At 46.9% G+C, this 8628-nt stretch overlaps 1 protein-coding gene across 1 annotated transcript in view; it reads left to right on the forward strand.

Annotated features, from left to right (window-relative positions):
* The first annotated feature begins 5631 nt into the window (after nt 1-5631).
* The window catches only part of ZBTB8B (zinc finger and BTB domain containing 8B), a 14281-nt gene continuing 11284 nt past the window's right edge, over nt 5632-8628 (forward strand). The window contains exon 1 of the mRNA XM_012642260.1: nt 5632-5673. The gene's annotated coding sequence lies outside the window, so the exon portion shown is untranslated. The remainder of the gene's footprint in view (nt 5674-8628) is intronic.

Consider the following 8628-nt stretch of genomic DNA (forward strand, 5'->3'; position numbering starts at 1 on the left):
GGGTGTCATTTTGTGTTTGTTCATGGGGACAATTACATTATGAAGATTTACCCTTTGTTTTCTTCTAAGAGTTTTACATCTTTAACTCATATTTATGCCAGTGATCCATTTTGAATAAGTTTTTGTATATGGAGTGAGGTAGGGATGCAACTTCATTATTTTGCACGTGGTATCTAGCTGTCTCAGCACATTTTTTTAAGGGGGGTTGTGAGGAGAGATGTTCCGTTTCCTTATTCATTTTTTATATTTTTGTTGAGACAGAGTCTCACTCTGTTGCCCTGGGTAGAGTGCAGTGGTGTCATCATGGCTCACAGCAACCTCAAAGTCCTGGGCTCAAGTGATCCTCCTGCCTCAGCCTCTGGAGTAGCTGGGACTACAGGCGTGCACCACTGTGCCCAGCTGCTCTGTGTTTTTCTTTGCTAAGTCTCGTAACCCTGGCTGGAACCCTGATATCTGAGGAGAGGGGGCTCTTGGTGGTGACAGGTATCTCAGAGGGGGCCACAATGAAGTTGATTCTGTGAATTGTAGAAAAGTGCAAGCTGAAATCAACTGCTGATACTGTGCCAATCTGCAGTTGTGAGAGTGAAAATCATCGCGGTGGGGATGTTGACAGGCATAGGAAATAGACAGGAAGAAGGGTACCCCTTCCTCTTCCAGCTTTGCACTGTCCCTCTGGTGTGCTCTCTTGGCTGCTGGTGATAAAGATTGTGGTTTTCAGTATCAGCTCCACCATCACAAAGCAGCACATAGATGGTGGGTTCGACGCTGAGAGACAATAGATTAATAACCCGCACACACAGCTGGGCAGCCTGCCAAGAACATTTTCTCCAATACCCACCTCAGATGCGGACATAGAGAACAATGAACTAGGAAAATCTTTCCAGACAAGAGATCCAGGGGCTGGTGAATTGGCTGATCAAGAACCTCACCTGCCAGGGGTGAGGGTGGGGGGTGGGGAGTGGGGGAGGTGGGAATCTTGACGATTCCTGCCCTAGAGGATTTAATAATTGTCATGGGCAGTGACTTCTGGGGTTTCACAATCTCTGCTTTTGGTTTTTTTTTTTTCTTTTCTTCTTTTCTCCCTTTCCCCCCCATATCAGTAGAGATGGGCAAATCTCTGCTTTTTGAATGACAGTTTTTTTAATTGCAGGCATGCTTTCTTCTCTATCATTGTATACTGGGAGTGTTGGATGATAGGCAGATAAGGTTTTTCCACATTCGAACTTGATGGCGAAGATGGCACATCATTCAGAGACTTTGAGTATGATGCAGTAACTTTGGATCAGACTTCAGATTGTCTCTCAGGGAGAACATGATTGTGTTTTAAATTTCAGAAGAAGAATGAGTGTGGATGTGGGTAGCCAAAGAGGAGGACTGTGGCAGAGACTGAGTAATTACCATTCTATACAAATTCTTCCAGAGAAGAGAAAAAGTGGGAATCCTCTCCAATGCATTTTATGAGGTTGGCATAACCATGAAACCAAACCTGATAAGAATATTACAGGAATATGGCCGGGCGCGGTGGCTCACGCCTGTAACCTTAACACTCTGGGAGGCTGAGGTGGGAGGATTGCTTGAGGCCATGAGTTTGAGACCAGGCTGAGCAAGAGTGAGACCCTGTCTCTACAAAAAGTAGAAAAATTAGCCGGGCATGGTGGTGCACACCTGTGGTCCCAGCTACTTGGGAGGCTGAAGTAGGAGGATCGCTTGAGCCCAGGAGTTTGAGGTTGCTGTGAGCTAGGCTGACACCACGGCACTCTAGCCCGGGCAGCAGAGTGAGACTCTGTCTCAAAAAAAAAAAAAAAAGAATATTACAAGAACAAAAATTAAAGGTCAGTCTTAATCATGAATATGGATACAAAAGTCCTAGATGAAATATTAGCAAATCAAATCCAGCAACTTAGAAAATAAATCACGGCCGAGTTGATTTTATCCAGGAGTATGGAGAGCTACCTTAACTTACTTCATCTCCTGTAGTATTTTATTTCTTAGATGTTTTTAGATTTTATGTCACATTAAAATTTTAAAATATAAGATTGGTTTAACAGTTTCAAAATCGGAGGGGCACGGTGGCTCACACCTGTAATCCTAGCACTTTGGGAGGCTGAGGTGGGAGGATTGCTTGAGGCCATGAGTTTGAGACCAGGCTGAGCAAGAGTGAGACCCTGTCTCTACAAAAAGTAGAAAAATTAGCCGGGCATGGTGGTGCACACCTGTGGTCCCAGCTACTTGGGAGGCTGAAGTAGGAGGATCGCTTGAGCCCAGGAGTTTGAGGTTGCAGTGAACTATGATCATGCCACTGCACTCTAGCCCAGGCAACAGAGCGAGACCCTGTTTCGAAAAGAAAAAAAGGTCAGGGTTTCAATTAGCAACAAAATATAGATTGAGGGCCCATGACTCAGGAGGCAATGGCCACAGTATTCAATCCAGGGAAAAATGTGTGTACCTAAGAATAATGCAAACTCCCCACATTGGCCGGTAAACTCAGAGTTGCCCTTGGGTTAAAATGATGTTAAAACAAACCCTGACTTCCATTGCAGAGCAACATATTTTGTGGTGACCACTTCATGATTCCTTCAAGGAGGGAAGAGATGGTGGTCCAGGACCTGGCAATGCAGAGGGAATGGCTTTGCCTTTTGTATCAATTATACACTGGGACATTATGTATAGCTTCTTGTTGGAAGAAGGGCAGGTGGAGTGCACCTCTGTTGCAGTACAAGTTATCCATACTCTCCCGTATTGCTCTTGACAAATGAGATGCCTCCTGACCAGATGTGCAACTTTTATTCTTATGTGTTGTCAGGAAGTGCCCAGCTGCTCCTGACTCTGCTGTTCAAGCATCGCACACCTCCACTCTCAAGGAAAAACTTAGGGAGCCCCCAAGAAGAAGTGGATTGTCTATAGTTCCACAAGCGGCTCTCTTTCATTCCAGGAGCTCCTCCCTAGGATAGATGTTGACAGTGGCTGGCCACAGTAAATGCAGAGATTATACTACAAAGAATACAGTTGTCTATGGTTTTAAGTTTAGCACCATAGCAGCTGCCATGATAATCTTCTCATAAGCGGTCCCTGTAATAGGCCACACACAACCCAAATCCTGGGGGCACCAATAGTATGTCTCCCCAGTGACAGTCTTTGAATGTCCTCAGTTTTTGTTCATTGCAAATGCTGTCTGAATGCTGACTGGAGAAGTTTTATTGGTAGCCTCTTCCTGACATCAAAATATGCTGTGTGACGTTCCAGGGTGGCTACAGATGTGGTATATTTTCAATTGTCCTGGACTTTCCTGCTCTGGAGAGCAATACAGACAGCATTAGTGAGGGGCACAGCCTTTTCCCATCTTCCCCAAATGGGAGACAAATGTAATTAATGTATACAATCTGGTGGGTCTGTATGTCCACATGTGCTCCATGGCCCTGAACATGTAGCATGGCTGTCACTCCTTATTCAGTGTGGGGAAAATACATGGTGTCCTGTGATAACTCTGGTCAATGATTTAGTTTTACCCAAAATCTTGGGACTAATAGCCTCTGCTTCTCTCCATCCACAGTCGATATGGCACCAAGTTGGGAAACTGAACATCTGAGCATCATCCGTGTAGAAGATAATGCAGTCAGAACGGACTCATGGGAGAAGCCTGCTGAATGTCATCACAAAATACCATCCTTAGGTTCCTTCCTAGAAACTTCTTTTCACAGCTTATGGATTGGGCCACCTAAGGAATAAAAATGTTGTATTTTCAGTAGGTTGATAATTCCTAACCAGGCACCACCGAAGAATACATTCCCACAGATCAGAAAAGGGGACATCATACGTTTCTCCCGCTGTGTTTTCACGCAAAGCATTGCCGTGCCTTAAAAGGGAGTGTGTGCTTCTCACCCTACTCAAGTACAAGGCCCTTGGCCCTGTGTATATATTAGTGGGAGGACTGTTGTGGTTCTGTGAGGAATACATCTATATTGTCCTATTCTGGGTTAAGTACTTATACCATTAGGAACTTGGAGCCAGGTGGCATCATGATACCGTTCCTTTACCCAGCTGGAGCAAGTGCTTCTACAGAACATGTCCTCATGTTAGGGGTAGGGGATTTGGTTTTTGCTTTTTTATAGTGCAAAAGCCACAATTTGTCCCTACACACTAGAGGTTTTCATTAATGTGTCTTTTGTAGCACTCTGGAAGAAGGACAACTTCTCGAAAGAAGCTGTCTCCAAACATCAGTCAGTATTCAATACTTGTCACCTACCAGAGAGGGGGCTGTACCATGATACTTAAATCAATTACTCTGGTGCGATAGAAACTAATAACACTCAGCTAAAAATATCCTGTGATATTTTTAATCAAAATGATTAAGGAACAGAATCAAAATGATTAAGGAAAACAAATGGTGCCTGCTGCAATGTTTTCTCGTTTCCCTTGGGCAAATCGATGAAGCACATAGCCAAGAATTACAAAGAGTGATTCAATGGCTACTTTCAGTTGAGGGTCAGGGATGGCCTCTCTCAGTTGGTGACCTCTCAGCTGAGACCCTAATGGGCAGGAGTGAGCCACACTGAGATGAAACAGAAGGGCATTGCAGGCAGAGGCAGAACTAGTATAAAGGCTCTACAACAGATAGGTTCCGCAGAAGAATATGCCCAGTAAAAAGAATACATGTATTCCAGAAAGGGACGGCACCAGTTGCATCTTTCCTCTCAGCGTGGCTCCCTTGCCATCCAGTTCCCAAAGGCCGACTCAGGGCCTGAGGACTTTTGAGCATCACCATGGCAGTGGAAGAGGGCATCAGAAGGGAGGAGCACCAAGCTTCTCCAGGCTCAGCCTTTTGTATCTTCGAACCTGCGAAGTCACGTCATTGGTGCTTCCACCTTAATTGCAACTGTACCTGGAACCCACCCTGAGGTATGAATTCCACATCTCCTGCATCCAAGCTCCAAATTGCAGGTCCCAAATTTTATGACTATGGCCCACGTACCCTGTGCCAGATGACTTGTTCACAGCTGTCTCAGAACGCGCCTGTACTGTTACTTAGCTCCGTGTACTATTCAACTGTTTAACTAGTATATATGAACCCGAAAGCCTGTCAAGGGAAGAGAGTGGTATCTTTTATCTTTTGTAACCACTGGTTAGTGAAGGTGTATTGCGGACGTGGAATAAAAACCTGTTGATTAAACCATTTCGCTTATTTCCAGATTTCTGCGGAGAGCGCCGGTAGGTAAAATGTGTGCAGACTGATAAGTCACAGCTTTTATTCTCTAGGCTGCATTAATGCCCACGACGTGCTCTTAGCTCTCTGGACAAAGAGAGGAATACTTGGCACGTCCCTTAAGTGGGACTCCAAAGGCCGAACCGAGATGTAGCCTTTTACAAGCGCTGGTCCTTGCCCTTTTTGGCATCTTGGTACTTGTAGTTTTGTCCACTATATCTTTACCCGAAAAACGAGCGCTGAGACCACAACTCCCATCACTCCGCGAGCACCGGAGCCTTCAGAGCGCATCCTCCGGAGGGGGCGCCGGCGCCATTGACCAACCTGCTGGCCAAGGGCCCGCCTTCCTGAGCCCCGAGCGTCCGCGATTGGTCAGCCGCCCCGCCTCTCATCGGAGGGGGCGCCAGGTGAATGAAAGGGGGGCGTGTCGATGCGCGTAGCTCTTTGGCTGCGCGGCTGGAACCCGCTGGAAGGTGAGAGCTGAGAAGCGGGTTCGCGCTGCCGCTTCATTGGCTTGGGGAGAATTCGGGGCACCGCGGGAGGCTGGCGCGGCATGTGGGTAGCTGGCAGGGGTGCCTCCTTTCAGCAGTCCTCCTTTGGATCGCTCGGCCCTGGCAACTCCCGGGACCCACCTTGCGCAAACCCGCGCTGACGACCGACCTCTCCTTCCCCTCCAGCATGGGGAGGGGCGGGCGCAGCGCAGATCCCCCCTCTTCCTGGCATTGGGCTGCTCCGCCGCCGTCCAGCCCGCGGTCGGGGCTTCGACTCATTCCGAGGGTTGGATGGTGCCCAGGCGCGAGGGCTCGGCCAGGCCGGGGCAGTGCCCGCCGCGGCGATGGTCACTTTGTCCGCGGGAGGCCGCGGGAGGGGCAGGGCCTTGGGGGCCCATCCTGGAGAGCCCGGGGCCGTCCCCAGTAGCTGGTTCCAGTGACCTCCGCAGGTCGCCTGGCTCTGGAAGGGGGAGGGTCCCCTGTCTTGCGAGTAATTTAGCGGGTGAACCAAAGATGCAGTGGACCCTGAAATTCTTCCGTGGAAGTGGAAACTCTTTTCTTCTCCAGTCAACGCGTCGGAGAAAGGACTTCCCCATTTGTCCCGCGGTGTCGTGGAGTGTTTGGGAAGGCCGGTTTGCATAGTGGTTAAGGACGGCAACTCGGGAATCAATAGGATCTCGGTTCCAGTCCTAGCTTGGGCTTATCTTTATCTTTGAACCTCAGTTTCCTCCTTTGAAAAGCAAGATGTGATGACGGTATCTGCTGCACTGTGTTGATGTGAGGTTAAATTCACGTGCTTGTAAAGTACTTTGTACGGTGCTTCACAAGGAGTGGTGCTCAGTAAATGCTAACAATTGAAGAGCAGGTTTTTATTCTTCTCAGGTTGGTGGGACTGAGGAGTCTTGTAAGAAAGGGTGAATGGGATGGAATTCAAGGCTACTTTTGGCCCCTGAGCAAGACAGTTGTGTGATTGGCTGGGAGTCTCTCAAGAGCGTATGGGAGTTTGCATTGCAGGTGGTGATGCTGGCATCTGCTGTCTCCTGGAAGACACACACTATTCCTGGCATCTTCCTGTGTCAGGCATTGTATGTAGACAGCGGTCCCCAACCTTTTTGGCACCGGGACCGATTTCATGGAAGACAGTTTTTCCACGGAGTTGGGGGTGGTGCGGGGCGTGGAAGGCGGAGCTCAGGCGGTGATGTGAGCGATGGGCAGCGGCTGTAAATACAGACGAAACTCTGCTGCTCACTTCCTGCTTTGCCCCCCCTTCCTAAATTTCATGGAAGACAGTTTTTCCACGGGATGGGAGTTGGTGGGGGCGGGGATGGCGAAGCTCTGCCGCCCGGTCCCTAACAACCCCGGCAGATGGGGGTTGGGAACCTGGGGACCGCAGATAGCAAGTAACTGTTAAACTGGATTGGAGGTGAGGGAAGGTTGGGAGAGTCCCTGCCAGAGTGTGGATAAGAGCAGCCTAATACAACCTCTGTGGAAAATAATATGGAGATACCTCAAAGACCTGAAAGTAGAACTACCATTTGATCCAGCAATCTCATTTCTGGGCAACTATCCAAAGGAAAAAAAAGACATTCTGTAAAAAAGACATCTGCACTAGAATGTTTATAGCAGCACAATTCACAATTGCAAAGATGTGGAAACAACCCAAGTGCCCATCAATACATGAGTGGATTAATAAAATGTGGTATATGTATACCATGGAGTTCTACTGAGCCACAAAAAACAATGGTGATCTAGCACTTCTTGTATTATCCTGGATAGACTGGAACCCAGTCTTGTGAAGTATCACAAGAATGGAAAAACAAGCCTACATGTACTCACATCAAATTGGTATTACCTAATCAACACTTATGTGCACATATAGTAATATAACATTCATCGGGTATCAGGGAGGGGGGAGGAGGGGATGGGCATATTCACACCTAATGGGTGCAGTGCGAACCATCTGGGGGATGGACACGCTTGAAGCTCTGACTCGGGTGGGGCAAAGACAATATATGTAACCTAAACATTTGTACCCCACTAATATGCTGGAAAAAAAAAAGTGGTCTACCCTAAGAGCTGCTTTTCTGAGAGAAGTGGTGATCCTTAGCGTGTCCTAGAATGCAGGGCTCGAAGACAAGTGAGGTTGATACAAATAAATATGTAATACTTCAAATATTCAATAAATATATACCAAGTGCAGGACTGGGGAAAGTTTTGAAGAAAGTTTATGAGTAGACTTTTAAAAAGTTGGGAAGTGTTTGTATGAACCAATTGAATCAAAAATATTTGTAGTGAGAAAGCCAAAAGCAATGGGTTTTAGGTACTATTGCTGGAAAGGAGCATCTTCCAGTGAAAGATAGCGGTACCCTGGGAAGAGGCCCTGAGATCAGACCATTGCACAAGTTAAGAAGTGGTGTGCTTACTTACATATTTATCTACCTGGTTTGCTACCTCCTTACACTTCTGCCCAACCTACTTTTTTTTCTTAGTTAAAAAAGAAAAAAAAAGTAGTACATTCACATAGTAAAACATTGCAACTATACAGAAAGGTTTAAAATGAAAGGTGAAGGTCCATCCATACACTTCCTACCCACAGTCCCTATCCCCAAGAGTATCTGCCATTAACTCTTGTATAACCTTCCAGAAAAAAATTCATATATATACCAGCAAAAACATATACGCATGGGATCATACTGTACATTTTGTTTTGCATCTTGCTTTTTTTCCTCTTACTATATCCTGGTGACCCTTTCACGTGAACAAAGACAATTCTACGTGGTCGCATAGTATTCCATTGTGTGATTATATCATAATATCATTGATTTTTTTTTTGAGACAGAGTCTCACTGTGTTGCCCGGGCTAGAGTGCCATGGCGTCATCCTAGCTCACAGCAACCTCCAACTCCTGGGCTCAAGCGATCCTCCTGCCTCAGCCTC

Source organism: Propithecus coquereli, unplaced genomic scaffold, assembly GCF_000956105.1.
Source record: "Propithecus coquereli isolate 6110/MARCELLA unplaced genomic scaffold, Pcoq_1.0 Scaffold178, whole genome shotgun sequence".
NCBI lineage: Eukaryota > Metazoa > Chordata > Mammalia > Primates > Indriidae > Propithecus > Propithecus coquereli.